General features: G+C 49.2%; 1 long non-coding RNA gene across 1 annotated transcript; it reads left to right on the top strand.

Moving 5' to 3' along the window:
* Positions 1–14,376: 14,376 nt before the first annotated feature.
* LOC123372124 lies at positions 14,377–17,107 on the top strand. Its single transcript, XR_006580117.1, has 3 exons — positions 14,377–14,755; positions 15,174–16,240; positions 16,655–17,107. It is a non-coding gene; the product is annotated as an uncharacterized LOC123372124 (long non-coding RNA).
* The last annotated feature ends 1,836 nt before the right edge of the window (positions 17,108–18,943 follow it).

Here is an 18,943-nt window from a genome sequence, read left to right as displayed (position 1 = left end):
AATTTTTGAGAAGTCCTTTCCTTCCCGCCTCACCCAAGCCCCCATCCCAGTTTCATCCCCTAACTGTCTAGTTGATAATAAAAAATACTTTTCTGTTAATTACTTTTTCCGTCATGTTCTTTTAGAGGAGACTGTGTTTGAAGGTGGGGAGGGGGTTGGTAATTTGACAGGACAATCACCTTTACCAGGGTACAGACATGGGGGCAGGATCAGCAGCAGGTCAGACACACACTGCAGTCAGTACGCACCCTGGTCGGTATGGGAGGTGGTTTGCAGGTTCTGTGTGGGTGGGGGGGTACGTGACTTTGTAGCGGGGGAGGGGGGTTACAGATCTCATGCAACGGTCCCTGTCCTGGACCACAGAGCCATGCAGCAGAGGAATCTGTATCCGTCCTCCCCCGCCAAAAGGCCACATAGCCCCCGCACACAGAGTCCCAAAAAGGAGGGATGGCAGGCTCTGTTGAAACATCCAGTCCGGCACTGCAGACCGCTCTGGGAGCAGGAGCCTGTCATTCCTCGAGTTTACAGGCGGTCTTTACATCACCGCACACCCTACCCAGCACGGTCCGTGTCCCAGTTTCAACCCTGTAACGCAAAGTCATCAATAAAGAAACCTTTGTAAAGTTACAGTGGAACATGTATTTTATTTTTATACGTGTGTTGGAAGTTGGGGAAGCGGGGTGGGCAGGGTATGTAACTGCAGATGCTAGTCAACAGTAACTTGGTAAAGAAACAGGGAGAGCTTCAGCTTCTCTGTAAAGAAACTGAACAGTCACAGGTCACGCTGCTCACTGCTCGCTGGTACTTGAAGATTTCCTTGTCGCTGTGCAAGGCGCCTGCACAGAGCTTCACGAGTCAGGGCATTAGCGGGTAGGCTGGGTCCCCGACGATCACTATAGGCATCTGCACATCCCCAAGACTTATTTTGTGGTCCGGGAAGAAACTACCTTCCTGCAGGCGTCTAAACAGACCAGAGTTCCTGAAAACAAGCACGTCATGAACTTTGCCTGGCCACCCGACGTTGATGTTGGTAAAACGTCCCCCATGGTCCACCAGTGCTCGCAGCACCATTGAAAAGTAGCCCTATTTCTCAGCAGCTGACTGTGGAAGAGGTGGACGATAAGGTGCGAGGAGTTGACAACGGCCATAACTGCAGCGGGATCCGTGCTCAAAGTGCTGTGGCGCCCGCGCTGTCACTGAGCAGAAAAGTGCACGAACAGATTGCCCGCAGGCGCTTTCAGGGAGGGAGGGAGGGAGGGAGGGAGGGCGTGATTGACGGTTCAATGATGACAGTTACCCAAAACCACCCTCGACACATTTTTTCCCCCAGCAGGCATTGGGGGCTCTACCCAGCATTCCAATGGGCAGCGGGGAGTGCGGGAACTGTGGGATAGCTTCCCACAGTGCACCGCTTCCAAAGTCGACGCTGGCCCCGTTACTGTGGACTCAGACAGTCGAATTAGTGTATTTAGTGTGGATACACAAATTCGACTTCATAAGGTCGATTCCACAAATTCGAATTAAGTAGATTCGAAATAGTCTTGTAGTGTAGACGTACCCTTAGAGATCAGGCCTAAGCTAGGGGGATTTGAACACATAAGAAGCAGATTCCAGAGGGCTTCTGCCCAGAGAGCAGGTTCCTGTGTATGAGAGAGTGTGCAGATGGATGGATGGTGTGGTCTGAACAGCATTGGGTTCTAAAAGCCTGGGGAGAAGGTTTGAGCAGAAATTTATATTGTCCAAATCATTTTGCTGGGCCAAATTCTACTGCCTTTACTCATACAGAGCAATGTGTATGAATGGGGGCTACTACGCAGAAAAAGGATGGCAGAGCCTGGCCCTGTGTCTAGGCATCTAAATACTACTACAGGATGCTGATTTGCAGAGGTGCTGAGCACCCAGAGTTCCCACCTCTCAGAACAGCTACAACATATAGGTGCATGGATTTAGGTTTCCCACTACAGGTATACAGGTTTGAAAATCTTGGCTCTATCGTGATTTTTAATGTCAGAAAATATGCACTTGAAACCAGTATAGGTTTGCTTTGTATTTGTTCTGTTTGTAAAATAAAAGCACTTAACTCATTTTTTAAAATACCACTTTTCCCTAGTATAAGATGGGTAGCCGTGTTAGTCTGGATCTGTAAAAGCAGCAAAGTTTCCTGTGGCACCTTATAGACTAACAAAATATTTGTGCCAACTGTGATGGATGTCTATCTGCTAAGCAAACCCCTTTTCTCGTCACTTCCAGGCAGGGCTGGATTCAGATTAGAATGATCAAGGGGTTAAATTCACATCCCTGCTTTGGCCCCTTTATGATCAATAAACGGCTCAAAGTGGCATAAAGTGGCCTTAAAAGGCCTAGATCTGGTAAGGGGAGGATTTCCCTGGTTGAGGCACTGCAGAGAAAAGACATTAGACTGCCCTATGAGGATACCCGCCTGCCCCATTATAAGCCCTGGTGTAGCAGATGAGCTGGGCTGGGAGGGTATGTCAAGGACATGGCCTCAGCATGCAGCACTGTAGAGATTCAGGGCAATGCTGCAGCACACTGGGCAGCCTGGGGTGGTTCCTGTAATTTAGACAGGCCCTCAACACTGTCTAAACCAGTGGTTCTCAACCCTGGATATATGGAGGTACTCGGAGGTCTTCCAGTGAGGTACATCAACTCATCTAGATATTTGTCTAGTTTTATAACAGGCTGCATAAATAGCTCTAGAAAGGTCAGTACAAACTAAAATTCCACACAGACAATGACTTGTTGATACAACACTGAAATGTAAGTACAATATATAAATATTCCAATTGATTTATTTTATAATTATATGGTAAAAATGAGAAAATAAGTATTTTTTCAGGACTAGTGTGCTGCGACACTTGTATTTTTATGTCTCATTTAGCAAGCAAGTAGTTTTTAAGTGAGGTGAAACGTCAGGGTACACAAGACAAATCAGACTCCTGAAAGGGGTACAGTAAGTCTGGAAATGTTGAGAGCTGCTGGTTTAAACTATGCAGGGGGATGTCTCCTGCAGCTCAGGGTTGAAAGGCTGCAAGGCAGCTTAAAGCTCCTGTACACCCTCCCACCTCTCTTTGGGTTGCAAGTCTTGTGCTGTGCCTCATAGAAGCACAACACAGAATCTCTACAAACAGTTACTAAGCCCCTGAATTATATCTACTTCTGTTTTTCCTATTATTTTAATGGCAATTCAGTAAACAGTAGTAGCAGGGAAAGACACTGTGAGGATGTGAAATTCTCCTGATAAGACCAATGACAGCTTGGTACATGAATCAAGGAAGGAATGTACCCATTGTTTACACTGAGTGCCTAATGGATGTATGATAGCAGCAGCTGGACCTTCCTGTAATTCAGGTTATGGTGCCAGTCACCTTCCCCTAAATGTGGAGGGGCATTGAGCTCTTTCTTTAATTGAGCATTGTGACCGCCCTGTAACTAAGGTCCGGGTCTCTGCCCACTTGCTCGTTTGGCATTGTCACAAGTTACTCTTAAATGGGACATATCGAGCTCTTTGGTACTTTGACAGCTGGACCTTCCTGTAATTCAGGTTATGGTCTCTCCTCTTTGGCTAATGCCAGCGACCACCCTGTAATGAGGGGACAGGTTGCATCTCGCTTTTGAAAACTGGGTGTTTAGAATCATTTGCGTAACATGGGCAGCTTGACCTCCCTGTAAGTAGGGTTTGAGTCTCCGAGGCCCTTTGGCTGCTTAGTGAGTGTGACTGCCCTGCAATCAGGGTGCACGTCACCTCCCCCTAAATGTGGGGGGACATTGAACTCTTTGCTAAACTGAGCAATGTGACCGCCCTGTAACTAGGGCCCGGGTCTCTGCCCACTTGCTCATTTGGCTTTACGCCGTGCTCTGCCCCATTAGTCAGTGTGACCGCTCTGTAATTAGGGTCTATGTCACAAGTTACTCTTAAATGGGACATATCGAGCTCTTTGGTACTTTGACAGCTGGACCTTCCTGTAATTCAGGTTATGGTCTCTCCTCTTTGGCTAATGCCAGCGACCACCATGTAAAGAGGGGACAGGTTGCATCTCGCTTTTGAAATCTGGGTGTTTAGAATCATTTCCGTAATATGGGCAGCTTGACCTCCCGTAACTAGGGTTTGCGTCTCTGAGGACCTTTGGGTCTCTTGGCCTCGTGCTGTCTTCACAGCGTGCTGCGAAGGAGCGCCCTGTCATCAGGGATCGGGTCTTTGCCCTCTAGTCTCTTGGCACTAGGCCAAATGCAGCCACTGCCCCGAATGAGCACCCTGTAAACAGGGTACAGGTCTCATCAGCTACTATTTATGGTGCCCCCATGAGACTGTGTCCAGAGTACCGGCCCTTTAAGCAGCGCTTGCAACGTGCCTGGAATTCTGCAGCCAAGTCTCCTGCTTTCTCCTCCCTTCTTGGACTCTTGGAGGCCTGACATGCTATTGGTGGTAAGTTGCGAAAGGGAGTGTCCTGTGGCGATTTGGACTAAGTCATTCCAGGCAGTAGACCTTGTCCCATTGCTTTAGGAATACTTTTCAATTAATTCCTTCCTGTCCTTCATTATTTACTTCCTCTTGATTTGGTATGGAGACTGCCTGGTGAAATAATTGTCAAGGGGAAATGTGGAGATTGTGGCTTTAGAGGAGGAGGGGTCCAGGACTTTTCTCAGCCAGTGCAGCTTGGGAGGAGGGGGAAATGCTTGTGGAAGTCTGTGAGGACCACAAAGTACTGTCTTGGACCTAAATCTCCAGACTCTTTGCAGATGCAGAAAAGACCACTGTATCAGTATTTTACACTGAGTTTGCATCCGGGACCTGGAGTTGTTGAAAGCGTTTCTCACTTACAGATTCCTTATGCTCCCTTTCTCTTTTTCAGACATCTTGAAGCACAAGTGGAGAAGAAGGAAGTATCAATACCAAGGCATAACTTTGAATCTGAAATGCAGAGACCTTAAACACACAAGTTCTATAGAACGATCACTTCCTTTTATTAATAAGTCATCATTTCCTATTGGAAGTGCAAAGATGTGACTGAAGGGAAGGCATATTTCTATTCTCCACTCATCCCCAATTCTGCCTCCCAAACTCCTCAAATAAATTTAAGGTTCACAAAATTAACATTTACTCCAGGTAACGCCTAACTTGTGTATTTCTCACAGATTTCTAAAAGGGAGCAACAAACTAAATGTTCTGGCATCTGACAGTTACTTCCTGCACTTCACAACTTTCAAACACCTACACTACTTAAACGGTCTCACCAACCAAAGTGTGCCACACATTCAATATTAACTTTGCACCTATTTTGTCAGAAGTTAGTGTTTTTAGTAGTTGTGTCCATTGGTGGATGTGGCAATAGTGGTGTTTTAATAATCTTTTATGCTTATTGAATTCAGAGGATGATGATGTGGATGTTTAGGTAGGTATTTTTCTGTTAAGTCTTGGTATTTGGGCAGAGGTGCAGCATTTTGTGATTATGATTGTTTTTCTGGTATTGGTTTAGTGTTAATTGTTGGCAATTTTAGATGTTTTTGTGTACTAACATTAGTAGATGTATTTAGAGGGCAAAGCTGAGGTTGTCTGTTTGGTGCAATTTGATTGGTGTAAAAGTTAATTTCGGGTAGGTGTTTGAAAGCCCTGAGCTTTGAATGTGTAGCTCAATAGGGATGCAGGACCCACCTGGCTACCTCAATTCTTACTTTCATTCCTAATTCCAAAATCTTGGATGAAGATGACCATATAAAGAAGAATAAAGATATCTCCAGAGACTTTCAAGAGGGTCGCATTTCTGCAGCTTAGGGGATCCCTTAAACCTTATTGAGCTTTTCAAAGTGCAATAATTGTGGAAAACTTCTACTTCTGCCACTTAAGTGTTGAACAATAATCTGTATTAAAGGATTTACACTGGTAGTTAATTCTGTTCTGTATTAAGATGATTTTGCTAAAATCACCACTTTATGATGTGTGAAATGAATTAACTAGGTCTGATTATACCTATTTGATAAAAGTTGGACTACTCCATATTAAATGCATGGATTGAACTTTGATTGTCAGATCACATTGCTTTGCTTTCTGTAACTCCTTATTTATGAACGTATTTATTACTCTTTATGTCATTCAATTAATAAAATGTATGCATTCAAGTATTGTCTCCGTTTTTTCTGTGGCTAAAGAAAAAGGAATCTGGTAAACTTGTGAAGAATTTTGGTATCGTTACGTTTAATTTAATTAACATTGTTTTACCCTTTTCATGCGGTCATTGGACCCTGTAGTGGTGCAAGTTTGATTTTTCTCTTGGATCCCGCGTTTTGGGCAGACTGCAGCGTGATCTTGAGGATGAAGATCTCTCTGCTACTTAGGTGCATAAGACTGCCCTCCCAGAGCTTTTTAGGTGCACAAGAATAGGCCTTGGTTTGGTCCCTTCACTGTTCACGGGCTTATAGATTGTTTGAGATCTGCAGGCCCTAGAGCTCACTTCCTTTGCACAAAATATGATTGTGGCTATAATAAGATTGGCCTAAAACTAGCAAGGTCCTCTGGTTTCTGCACCTTTCCCGTTCAGAAATTTTGTAAAAAGTAGATTTATGTAATATTTTTATATTTAACTTAATCTCAAGTTTCTCAGAAATTTACTTCTACGGTGCACTAAATTTTCAATATGCTAATACATGGGAGGTAGGGTGGTCTAGTGGTTTAGAGCACTGGCCTGGGATTCAGGTGACCTGGTTTCTATTACTGGCTCTGCTGCTGGGTCACTGGCTGTCCTTGGGTCACTTGGTTGTCACTTCACCTCCCTGGGCCAGTGTCCCCCTCCATTTAAAAAAAAGGGGGAAGGGAGATGATTGTACTGACCTCATTTGTAAATTGTTTTGAGACCTACTGAAGAAAAGCACTAAACAGAATTTTTACTAAAAATGAGATTGTATAGGGGCGGGAGAGAACTAGAGATTAACTTTGGTAGGGTGCATGAAGATATAATTCACTATGTAGGCATTAATTTTGCTAATGCTGTGAAGAAAACTGTCCTGTGAATAATGAATTGAAACAGCCTCTCTCTTTGCATTTGTTAATTCATTTCTCCTATACCAGATGCTTTTTGTTCCATTGAAATGTGCATGGGGATGTGCTTTTTATTTATTACCCTTGCCCTATGATTTATTATTCAAAGGTGGGCAACTTGGAAAGCAAATACTCAGTCTTAGGTGATTGTTCACCTGGTGTAGAAAAAGCAGGTGAACAAAGTCTAAGTGTGCAGCAGCTGCAGTTACACTAGGGGAAGTCTATGACTTCAATAGTCGTCTTTTCTCTGTTTACAGGTACTCTGACTTGCCCCTTTCCCCCTTCACTTAAACCCAATTCAGAGGCAGCTGGTGAGTCACAGGTGCACTTCCTTCCACACTAGGAGAGACCTGAAACCTGATGGTATGATGATGAGGGCGCTAATTCAGCAAAGTACCGTTTTAGCATACCTCAGCCAGAGTCGTCATGCGTACCTGGAAAAAGAAAGGGCTTCTACAGCTAAACAAAAGATCTGCCAGGACTGACTATTCAATAGAATAGGTTGCAGCTAGTTAACCTGGTGTAAAGTTGGCTAAACCTCTCAAAGACTGCGTTGGTGCAGGTTGCATTTCCACTGAATAATTACCATGCATTCTGCCTATTTAAAAATTATCTTCCTTGCTGTTTGATTTGTCTTATTGTTTAAAACTATTGTGTCGTATTGCTCTCTAATTAGCGGAGCTTGTTAGAAAAAAACAATTGCCAGAGTTTGCTCTTTTGTTGAAATTGAAACACACTGCAGGACAGTGTCAATTCTGACAGCATCCACCAGAAACCGAGCATGTGTCCAATGGAACTTTGCCGGCCAGGCAGAATGCCATCGGAAACTTGCTTGGCTTCCTGACAGCTCAGCTGCCTGGCTCCTTCACAGACCATGTGGCACGCTGCTGGGGAACCCGGGCTTCCAGGCTCCCAGCTCCTCAGCTGCCTGCCTGGTGGGCTGATGGGAAGCTGGGAGCCTGAAAGTTGCGGGAGCCCCAGCTGCCAGGCTCGTGACTCCTCGCCAGGTAGGGCTCTTAGGGTCCTTGGCTCCAGGACAGCCCACCAGGTGTGCTACCGTGGAGTTAGGTCTTGTAAGGCTCCAATGGTCTCCAGCTCTGGGGCAGCCCACAAGGCTGCTTTAGAGCTCAGTGGAGATCAGCAATTCCATTTCACAGAGAATTTCAAAATTTTTTAATAGGATTGCAAATCAGAATGAAATCTGATTTTGAAATAGCAAAATCCTCTACAAAATAGAATTACCGTTCTCCCCCCAGCTCTTTCCGACGGTGGTACTAGTGGGGCCTTGTAATGAATGCCGCCCTGTTTTACTGCTTCCCCCAACTTTCCCCCAGTTATTTTTCTCCTTTCATCCCTGTGGAAACAAAAATATTTCCCTTTCCTATATTCTTCCGGGGTGTGTGTGTGTGTGTTCACTCGGGGGTGGGGGGGGTTGGAACAGATGCCCCTGGGGTAGAAGGATCTTTCCCTGCTGCGTTCCTGCACGGCCCTTTTCTTGGTCAGAGCTGCCTGCAAAGCAGACTCCATCTTGGCCACGAGGGCGCTAAAGTTACATAAACAAATCTACATGTGTCCTCTGCAAACACTTATTCACGGCTAGCTACTGGGATTATTATCGCTAAAGATTCAAACACACATACAAACCCTATATATTCTGTTTCTTCAGGGGGAATAAAGAACAGAATTTCCATGTAACTCTAGTATGGTTTAAAGTTAAAGGTACTGGGTTATGACATTTGCTCTCTTGTAGATAGAATTGTAAAATTACAAGCTCTTTATTTTTGTGTACTCTAAAACACATCCATATAATTAAATCAAGGTTGAAAGTGCTTTGCCTCGAAGATTCATTTAAACCTCTATGGATAAAAAGAAGAACCTCGAGGACTCAGTATACTGATGTGTAGATAGCACCTCAGCACATTTCAGTGTGCAGGTCATTTCCTTTCTGATGCCTGTGCAGGGGATGTCTCTTTACACTAGAAGCTTTTGCTGTATCTTTTGGCTATATTGGCCCAGCTCCTCCAAGGTACATAGCCATTATGTGAGGGGAGTGAGGGGTCCAAACATCTTTGAGGATGTGGGTCGCTCTCCCCTGGTTTCTCTTTCCTGTCAGTGGAGTCAGGCTGTGCAAGTGGGAAGTCACTGCCTAAGGCTGGGAGTGGCTCAACTCCTCCGTGGGCTGGTGGTGGGCTCTGCCAAAGAGCCTGGGATGGCCCCACGCTGCTGGGGACGAGGGAAGCCATGGTGGGCTTGGTACTGAAGCCTGAGCAGCAGGGATGGGGCCAAGCTTGGCACAGTGGGGAAGCAGGTGCAGGCAGGCTCTGTGCACTACTGAGGGACAGCAGGGGATGGTTTGGTTCCTCCTGCCCCATAGGAAGAGGCCAGGGTAGGCTCAGTGTGGTGGCTGCCATGGGAAGTCTGACAAGTGAGATCCGCCCCTCGTGCCTCTGGAGGCAGCTCTGTGCATCGCTGCCCTGCTGCCACCAGGGCACCAGGACTCCAAAACTTAGTCACAGACACAAGGGCTGGACAGAGCCCACCTGGGGCTCCACCAGGAGGCGGGGCTCAGACTGGGCGGGAAATGGTTCAAGAGGGAGGGCGTTCGGTGTGAGAGAGAGGCTGAATCAGCTCAAGACTGAGGCAAGACTTCAGGTTAGAAGACGGCAGGCGCCAACTGTGAGGTGGGCCCGTGAGAACCTCTGAGGCGGCACGATCCGGGGGCGGGGCATAGGAGCAGAAGGACTAATACAAGAACTAGGGGTCACCAAATGAAATTAATAGGCAGCAGGTTTAAAACAAATAAAAGGAAGTTCTTCTTCACACAGCGCACAGTCAACTTGTGGAACTCCTTACCTGAGGAGGTTGTGAAGGCTAGGACTATAACAATGTTTAAAAGGGGACTGGATAAATTCATGGTGGCTAAGTCCATAAATGGCTATTAGCCAGGATGGGTAAGAATGGTGTCCCTAGCCTCTGTTCGTCAGAGGATGGAGATGGATGGCAGGAGAGAGATCACTTGATCGTTGCCTTTTAGGTTCACTCCCTCAGGGGCACCTGGCATTGGCCACTGTCGGTAGACAGATACTGGGCTAGATGGACCTTTGGTCTGACCCGGTACGGCCTTTCTTATGTTCTTATGTTAAGGCCACGTGCCCAGGCGGGGGCCCTGGTCTTCAAAATTCTGACACTGCTCCAGGCCCTCAGGGAAAGGGGGGCTCAACGGGGAGAAGCGGCACTAGGAGCTGCCCACAGCCAGTAGAACCTTGCAGGAGGCCCAAGAACATCAGACTGGTTGGGACCAGATGAAGCAAGCACCTCAGAGGCAGGGGGCTCGGACCAGGCTTCCACATGGCGGCATGAGAGGGACTGCGGCTGAGGCTGAAAGTGGTGCAGGCACCGCAAGGAGGCCGGACGGGAAACAGCGACAGGCACTGCCTGAGAAAGAGGAGCGGGTGGCCGGGTTGTGAGGTGGCAGGAGGGGCAAAGGTGAGGCTGGAGCGCCGCGATGAGACGGCGGGAAGCAGCTGGCTCTAGCAGGAAGTCTGAGGCAGCGGTAGACGGAATGTGGGTTGTTTGGGAAACTGCATCATGGGGCAGACAGAAGGCACTGAGGAAGGAGCAATGCTGAGAGGGCAGTAGGAGGCTGGGGGCAAACCCACAGAAGGGGCACGAGCAGAGGGAAGGGTTGGGCTTGAGGCAGGAAGCGCTGAGGTAACTCGAGGAGAGGGGTGAGAAGCGTGTGACTGGGCACCAGAGGGCAGGGCTCCAGCCAGGCACAGAAAGGTCAGGGCATAAGGAAGGGTTCAAGTTAAGTAGGGAAATGCTGAGGTTGCACAAGGGGGTGAGGAACGTGATTTGAGGCAGCAGGATGGGCAAAGAGATGTGGTGGCACAAGTTGGTGTATGGGGCTTGAGCTGAGGCGGGAAAGGTCTGAGGTAGATCAGTGAGGTAGGGGGAAGTGCTGAAGTGATCCAAGAGGAGTGGGCTTGGCACCTGGGTGGGAAAGGCTGAGGTGACGCCTGAGGAGGAGCATGACTCTGGGCGGGAAAGGCTGAGGTGGCAGCGGAAGAGGAGCTTGACTCCTGGGAGGGAAAGGGTGAGGTGACAGCAGGGGAGGGCTCAGAAATTAGGCAGGACTAGCTGAAGTGACTCTGAAGGGAGGGGCAAGGGTTGGAGACTGGGCGGGAAAACTTGAGGTGAGCCTCAAGAGGGAGTGCCAGAGTCTGGGCGGGAAAGACTGAGGTGACGCTAAAGTGGGGGTGTGTCAGAGCCTGGGCAGGAAAAGCTGAGGTGACTCTGAAGGAGGCGGGGGTCGGAGCCTAGGCAGGAAAAACTGAGGTGGCAGAGGAGGAGGAGGAGTCCAGCGCTTGGGCAGGAAAAGCTGAGAGGGGGTGAGAGCCTGGGCAGGAAACACTGAGGTGAGTCTGAAGTGTGTGCGGGGGATGGGCACTTGTCAGAGCCTGTGCGAGAAATGATGAGGTGACTCTGAAGGGAGTGGGTCAGAGCCTGGGCGGGAAAGGCCGAGATGACTTTTAAGGGGGTGGGTTGGAGCCTGGGCAGGAAAGGCTGAGGTGACGCCTGAGGAGGAGCTCGACGTCTGGGCGGGAAAGGCTGAGGTGACTCTGAAGGAGGCGGGGGTCGGAGCCTAGGCAGGAAAAACTGAGGTGGCAGAGGAGGAGGAGGAGTCCAGCGCTTGGGCAGGAAAAGCTGAGAGGGGGTGAGAGCCTGGGCAGGAAATGCTGAGGTGACTCTGAAGTGTGTGCGGCGGAGGGGGGCAGGTGTCAGAGCCTGGGTGGGAAAGACTGAGGAGACTCTCATGGGAGTGGGTCGGAGCCTGGGTGGGAAAGTCTGTGGTGACTCTGAATGGGGGTGGGGACTTGAACCTGGGCAGGAAAGGCTGAGGTGACTCTTAAAGGGGTGGGTCGGATCCTGGGAGGGAAAGGCTGAGGTGACGCCTGAGGAGGGGCTCAGAAATTAGGTAGGACTAGCTGAAGTGATTCTGAAGGGAGGGGCAGGGGTTGGAGATTGTGCGGGAAAACCTGAGGTGACTCTCAAGAGGGAATGTCAGAGTCTGGGTGGGAAAGGCTGAAGTGATGCTAAAGTGGGGGGGTGTCAGAGCCTGGGCGGGAAAGACTGAAGGGACTCTCAAGGGGGTGGGTCGGAGCCTGGGTGGGAAAAGCTGAGATGGCAGAGGAGGAGGTGTCCGGCACTTGGGCGAAAAAAGCTGAGGGGGGTCAAAGCCTGGGCAGGAAACACTGAGGTGACTCTGAAGTGTGTGCGGGGGGGCCAGGTGTCGGAGCCTGGGCAGGAAAGACTGAGGTGACTCTAAAGAGGGTGGGTTGGAACCTGGGCAGGAAAGGCTGAGGTGATGCCCGACGAGGAGCTCTACATCTGGGCGGGAAAGGCTGAGGTGTCGCCTGAGGAGGAGCTCGACATCTGGGCGGGAAAGGCTGAGGTGGCAGCAGAAGAGGAGCTTGGCTCCTGGGAGGGAAAGGGTGAGGTGACAGCAGGGGAGGGGCTCAGAAATTAGGCAGGACTAGCTGAAGTGACTCTGAAGGGAGGGGCAGGTGTTGGAGGCTGGGTGGGAAAACCTGAGGTGACTCTCAAGGGGGAGTGTCAGAGTCTGGGCGGGAAAAGCTGAGGTGATGCTTAAGTGGCGAGGTGTCAGAGCCTGGGTGAGAGAGGCTGAGGAGACCCTCGAGGGGGTGGGTCCGAGCCTGGGTGGGAAAGGCTGAGGTGACTCTGAAGGGGTGGGTCGGATCCGGGGAAGGAAAGGCTGTGGTGACTCTGAAGGGTGGGGGCTGTCAGAGCCTTGGCCTAAAAGTCCGTGGTGACTCTGAATGGGGGTGGAAACTGGAGCCTGGGCAGGAAAGATTTCGTATTTTTCTGACTTATCTGAGAGTTGTGGAGTTGATGTAAAGGTGTCTGACTAACACATGCCTCTGTGCTCCCTCTCTCTCTTTCAGGCAGCTTCAAACGCAAGTGGACAAGAGGAAAGGTTGGGGAATGTCAAGCCAAGAGGAAGAAAGAAGAGAAGTCACTGAAGATGGAGGCAAAGGAAAGGGACTCTGGGCACAGTAACCTGCCTGTAATCAGGCCACCGGTCATCTAATTACACTGTATGGGGATCTCGAGCATTTTAATCCCTTGAACAGCATGACCCCTCTGTAAGCAGGGTCCAGGTCTTATGCCTTTTCCCCTTCTTTTTGGAGGGGAGGAAAATTGGTCAAGTTTAACACTGTGGGTCAAGTAACCTATTGCAATGAACTCTCTTTCTGTTCTGGGAAGTCCCCCTTTGTTTTGTATATATGTGTATGTGAGTGAACGTGATACAAATGGGTGTGAATATGTATATTTATATATTTATTTATTTATTTTGAGTTCTTTCAGTTAAATCACTGCAGTGCTTTTTCTTTACTCTCCTCAGAATTGGAAAAAGAGCTCAATGTATACTATTATATTTATCCTCCTCCTCCCCACAAAAGGAAAGAGTAAAAGCTCAGATAGTATCTTTTAGTGCACAGGAGAATCTCTCTCTAGTTCTGCTTTCTTTAGGTTCAGTTCCTATTAGTGGGCTGAGGGCAAAGATTGGCCTTTAATGAGGGTGATTTAGGTCAAAGGAAAAACAAGATCTCCTAGTACCTGGGCAAATTGACCACTCTCTATCGAGGGTTTTGGTCTCTCCCCTTCATTATTTTGACATCAGGCCACATCAGCAGGTTGGTGAGAGTCCTGATTTTGTAATTAGGGGAGAGACTAAATCTCTCTATCTTCATGGGGATATCGATCTCTGTAGAAATCTGAGAAGAGTGAAAGCCATGTAAGCTGGGTCCCGGTCCGTGCCCTTGTGTCCTTTGGACATTCTGCTCCGTTATATGGCTAGTGTGAGTGACTGCCCTGTAATGAGGGTGCCAGTCACCTCCCCCTAAATGTGGAGGGGCATTGAGCTCTTTGTTAAACTGAGCAATGTGACCGCCCTGTAACTAGGGCCCAGGTCTCTGCCCACTTGCTCATTTGGCATTACGCCGTGGTCTGCCCCATTAGTCAGCGTGACAACCCTGTAATTAGGGTCCATGTCACAAGGCTCTCCAGAATGGGACATATCGAGATCTTTGGTACTTTGACAGCTGGACCTTCCTGTAATTCAGGTTATGGTCTCTCCTCTTTGGCTAATGCCAGCGACCACCCTGTAATGAGGGGACAGGTTGCATCTCGCTTTTGAAATCTGGGGGATAAGAATCATTTCCGTAACATGGGCAACTTGACCTCCCTGTAAGTAGGGTTTGAGTCTCCGAGGCCCTTTGGCTGCTTAGTGAGTGTGAGTGCCCTGCAATCAGGGTGCAAGTCACCTCCCTATGTGGGGGGGCATTGAGCTCTTTGTTAAACTGAGCAATGTGACCGCCCTGTAACTAGGGCCCGGGTCTCTGCCCACTTGCTCATTTGGCTTTACGCCATGCTCTGCCCCATTAGTCAGCGTGACCCTCTAGTCTCTTGGCACTAGGCCAAATGCAGCCACTGCCCCGAATGAGCACCCTGTAAACAGGGTACAGGTCTCATCAGCTACTATTTATGGTGCCCCCATGAGACTGTGTCCAGAGTACCGGCCCCTTAAGCAGCGCTTGCAACGTGCCTGGAATTCTGCAGCAAAGTCTCCTGCTTTCTCCTCCCTTCTTGGACTCTTGGAGACCTGACATGCTATTGGTGGTAAGCCGCGAAAGGGAGTGTCCTGTGGCGATTTGGACTAAGTCATTCCAGGCAGTAGACTTTGTCCCATTGCTTTAGGAATACTTGTCAATTAATTCCTTCCTGCCCTTCATTATTTACTTCCTCTTGATTTGGTATGGAGACTGCCTGGTGAAATAATTGTTAAGGGGAAATGTGGAGATTGTGGCTTTAGAGGAGGAGGGGTCCAGGACTTTTCTCAGCCAGTGCAGCTTGGGAGGAGGGGGAAATGCTTGTGGAAGTCTGTGAGGACCACAAACAACTGTCTTGGACCGAAATCTCCAGACTCTTTGCAGATGCGGAAAAGAACACTGTAGCAGTAGTTGACATTGAGTTTCCGTGGCGTTGTTGAAAGGGGATCTCACTTCCACACGCCTTGTGCTCCCTCTCTCTGTTTCAGGCCTCATGAAGCAGAAGTGGAGAAGAAGGAAGTGTCAGGAATGCCACAGACAGAGGAGAAAAGAAGATGGAGGAAAAGGAAAGGAACTCTGGGCACAGTACCCTCCCTGAAATCAGCCTCAGGTCATGTAATTAGACTGTATGGGAATCTCGAGCCTTTTAATACCTTGAGCAGCGTGACCGCCCTGTAAGCTGGGTCCCGGTCTGTCCCCTTTGGACATTCTGCTCCGTCATCTGGCTAGTGTGAGTGACTGTCCTGTAATGAGGGTGCCAGTCACCTCCCCCTAAATGTGGAGGGGCATTGAGCTCTTTCTTTAATTGAGCATTGTGACCGCCCTGTAACTAGGGTCCGTGTCTCTGCCCACTTGCTCATTTGGCATTACGCCATGCTCTGCCCCACTAGTCAGCGTGACAACCCTGTAATTAGGGTCCATGTCACAAGGCTCTCCAGAATGGGACATATCGAGCTCTTTGGTACTTTGACAGCTGGACCTTCCTGTAATTCAGGTTATGGTCTCTCCTCTTTGGCTAATGCCAGCGACCACCCTGTAATGAGGGAACAGGTTGCATCTTGCTTTTGAAATCTGGGGGATTAGAATCATTTGCGTAACATGGGCAGCTTGACCTCCCTGTAAGTAGGGTTTGAGTCTCCGAGGCCCTTTGGCTGCTTAGTGAGTGTGACTGCCCTGCAATCAGGGTGCAAGTCACCTCCCCCTAAATGTGGGGGGGGCATTGAGCTCTTTGTTAAACTGAGCAATGTGACCGCCCTGTAACTAGGGCCCGGGTCTCTGCCCACTTGCTCATTTGGCTTTACGCCATGCTCTGCCCCATTAGTCAGCGTGACCCTCTAGTCTCTTGGCACTAGGCCAAATGCAGCCACTGCCCCGAATGAGCACCCTGTAAACAGGGTACAGGTCTCATCAGCTACTATTTATGGTGCCCCCATGAGACTGTGTCCAGAGTACCGGCCCTTTAAGCAGCGTTTGCAACGTGCCTGGAATTCTGCAGCCAAGTCTCCTGCTTTCTCCTCCCTTCTTGGACGCTTGGAGACCTGACATGCTATTGGTGGTAAGCTGCGAAAGGGAGTGTCCTGTGGCGATTTGGACTAAGTCATTCCGGGCAGTAGACCTTGTCCCATTGCTTTAGGAATACTTTTCAATTAATTCCTTCCTGCCCTTCATTATTTACTTCCTCTTGATTTGGTATGGAGACTGCCTGGTGAAATAATTGTCAAGGGGAAATGTGGAGATTGTGGCTTTAGAGGAGGGGGGGCCCAGGACTTTTCTCAGCCAGTGCAGCTTGGGAGGAGGGGGAAATGCTTGTGGAAGTCTGTGAGGACCACAAAGAACTGTCTTGGACCTAAATCTCCAGACTCTTTGCAGATGCGGAAAAGAACACTGTAGCAGTAGTTGACATTGAGTTTCCGTGGCGTTGTTGAAATGGGATCTCACACAGGCCTTGTGCTCCCTCTCTCTGTTTCAGGCCTCATGAAGCAGAAGTGGAGAAGAAGGAAGTGTCAGGAATGCCACAGACAGAGGAGAAAAGAAGATGGAGGAAAAGGAAAGGAACTCTGGGCACAGTACCCTCCCTGAAATCAGCCTCAGGTCATGTAATTAGACTGTATGGGAATCTCGAGCCTTTTAATACCTTGAGCAGCGTGACCACCCTGTAAGCTGGGTCCCGGTCTGTCCCCTTTGGACATTCTGCTCCGTCATCTGGCTAGTGTAAGTGACTGTCCTGTAATGAGGGTGCCAGTCACCTCCCCCTAAATGTGGAGGGGCATTGAGCTCTTTCTTTAATTGAGCATTGTGACCGCCCTGTAACTAGGGTCCGTGTCTCTGCCCACTTGCTCATTTGGCATTACGCCGTGCTCTGCCCCACTAGTCAGCGTGACAACCCTGTAATTAGGGTCCATGTCACAAGGCTCTCCAGAATGGGACATATCGAGCTCTTTGGTACTTTGACAGCTGGACCTTCCTGTAATTCAGGTTATGGTCTCTCCTCTTTGGCTAATGCCAGCGACCACCCTGTAATGAGGGGACAGGTTGAAATCTGGGGGATTAGAATCATTTGCGTAACATGGGCAGCTTGACCTCCCTGTAAGTAGGGTTTGAGTCTCCGAGGCCCTTTGGCTGCTTAGTGAGTGTGACTGCCCTGCAATCAGGGTGCAAGTCACCTCCCCCTAAATGTGGGTGGGGGCATTGAGCCCTTTGTTAAACTGAGCAATGTGACCGCCCTGTAACTAGGGCCAGGGTCTCTGCCCACTTGCTCATTTGGCTTTACGCCATGCTCTGCTCCATTAGTCAGCGTGACCTTCTAGTCTCTTGGCACTAGGCCAAATGCAGCCACTGTCCCGAATGAGCACCCTGTAAACAGGGTACAGGTCTCATCAGCTACTATTTATGGTGCCCCCATGAGACTGTGTCCAGAGTACCGGCCCTTTAAGCAGCGTTTGCAACGTGCCTGGAATTCTGCAGCCAAGACTCCTGCTTTCTCCTCCCTTCTTGGACGCTTGGAGACCTGACATGCTATTGGTGGTAAGCTGCGAAAGGGAGTGTCCTGTGGCGATTTGGACTAAGTCATTCCAGGCAGTAGACCTTGTCCCATTGCTTTAGGAATACTTTTCAATTAATTCCTTCCTGCCCTTCATTATTTACTTCCTCTTGATTTGGTATGGAGACTGCCTGGTGAAATAATTGTCAAGGGGAAATGTGGAGATTGTGGCTTTAGAGGAGGGGGGGCCCAGGACTTTTCTCAGCCAGTGCAGCTTGGGAGGAGGGGGAAATGCTTGTGGAAGTCTGTGAGGACCACAAAGAACTGTCTTGGACCTAAATCTCCAGACTCTTTGCAGATGCGGAAAAGAACACTGTAGCAGTAGTTGACATTGAGTTTCCGTGGCGTTGTTGAAATGGGATCTCACACAGGCCTTGTGCTCCCTCTCTCTGTTTCAGGCCTCATGAAGCAGAAGTGGAGAAGAAGGAAGTGTCAGGAATGCCACAGACAGAGGAGAAAAGAAGATGGAGGAAAAGGAAAGGAACTCTGGGCACAGTACCCTCCCTGAAATCAGCCTCAGGTCATGTAATTAGACTGTATGGGAATCTCGAGCCTTTTAATACCTTGAGCAGCGTGACCACCCTGTAAGCTGGGTCCCGGTCTGTCCCCTTTGGACATTCTGCTCCGTCATCTGGCTAGTGTAAGTGACTGTCCTGTAATGAGGGTGCCAGTCACCTCCCCCTAAATGTGGAGGGGCATTGAGCTCTTTCTTTAATTGAGCATTGTGACCGCCCTGTAACTAGGGTCCGTGTCTCTGCCCACTTGCTCATTTGGCATTACGCCGTGCTCTGCCCCACTAGTCAGCGTGACAACCCTGTAATTAGGGTCCATGTCACAAGGCTCTCCAGAATGGGACATATCGAGCTCTTTGGTACTTTGACAGCTGGACCTTCCTGTAATTCAGGTTATGGTCTCTCCTCTTTGGCTAATGCCAGCGACCACCCTGTAATGAGGGGACAGGTTGAAATCTGGGGGATTAGAATCATTTGCGTAACATGGGCAGCTTGACCTCCCTGTAAGTAGGGTTTGAGTCTCCGAGGCCCTTTGGCTGCTTAGTGAGTGTGACTGCCCTGCAATCAGGGTGCAAGTCACCTCCCCCTAAATGTGGGGGGGGCATTGAGCTCTTTGTTAAACTGAGCAATGTGACCGCCCTGTAACTAGGGCCCGGGTCTCTGCCCACTTGCTCATTTGGCTTTACGCCATGCTCTGCCCCATTAG

The sequence above is a fragment of the Mauremys mutica genome, chromosome 6 (assembly GCF_020497125.1).
Source record: "Mauremys mutica isolate MM-2020 ecotype Southern chromosome 6, ASM2049712v1, whole genome shotgun sequence".
NCBI classification, from domain to species: domain Eukaryota; kingdom Metazoa; phylum Chordata; order Testudines; family Geoemydidae; genus Mauremys; species Mauremys mutica.
The sequence above is the reverse complement of the archived record's forward strand: the minus strand, read 5'-3'. Positions and strand labels throughout refer to the sequence as shown.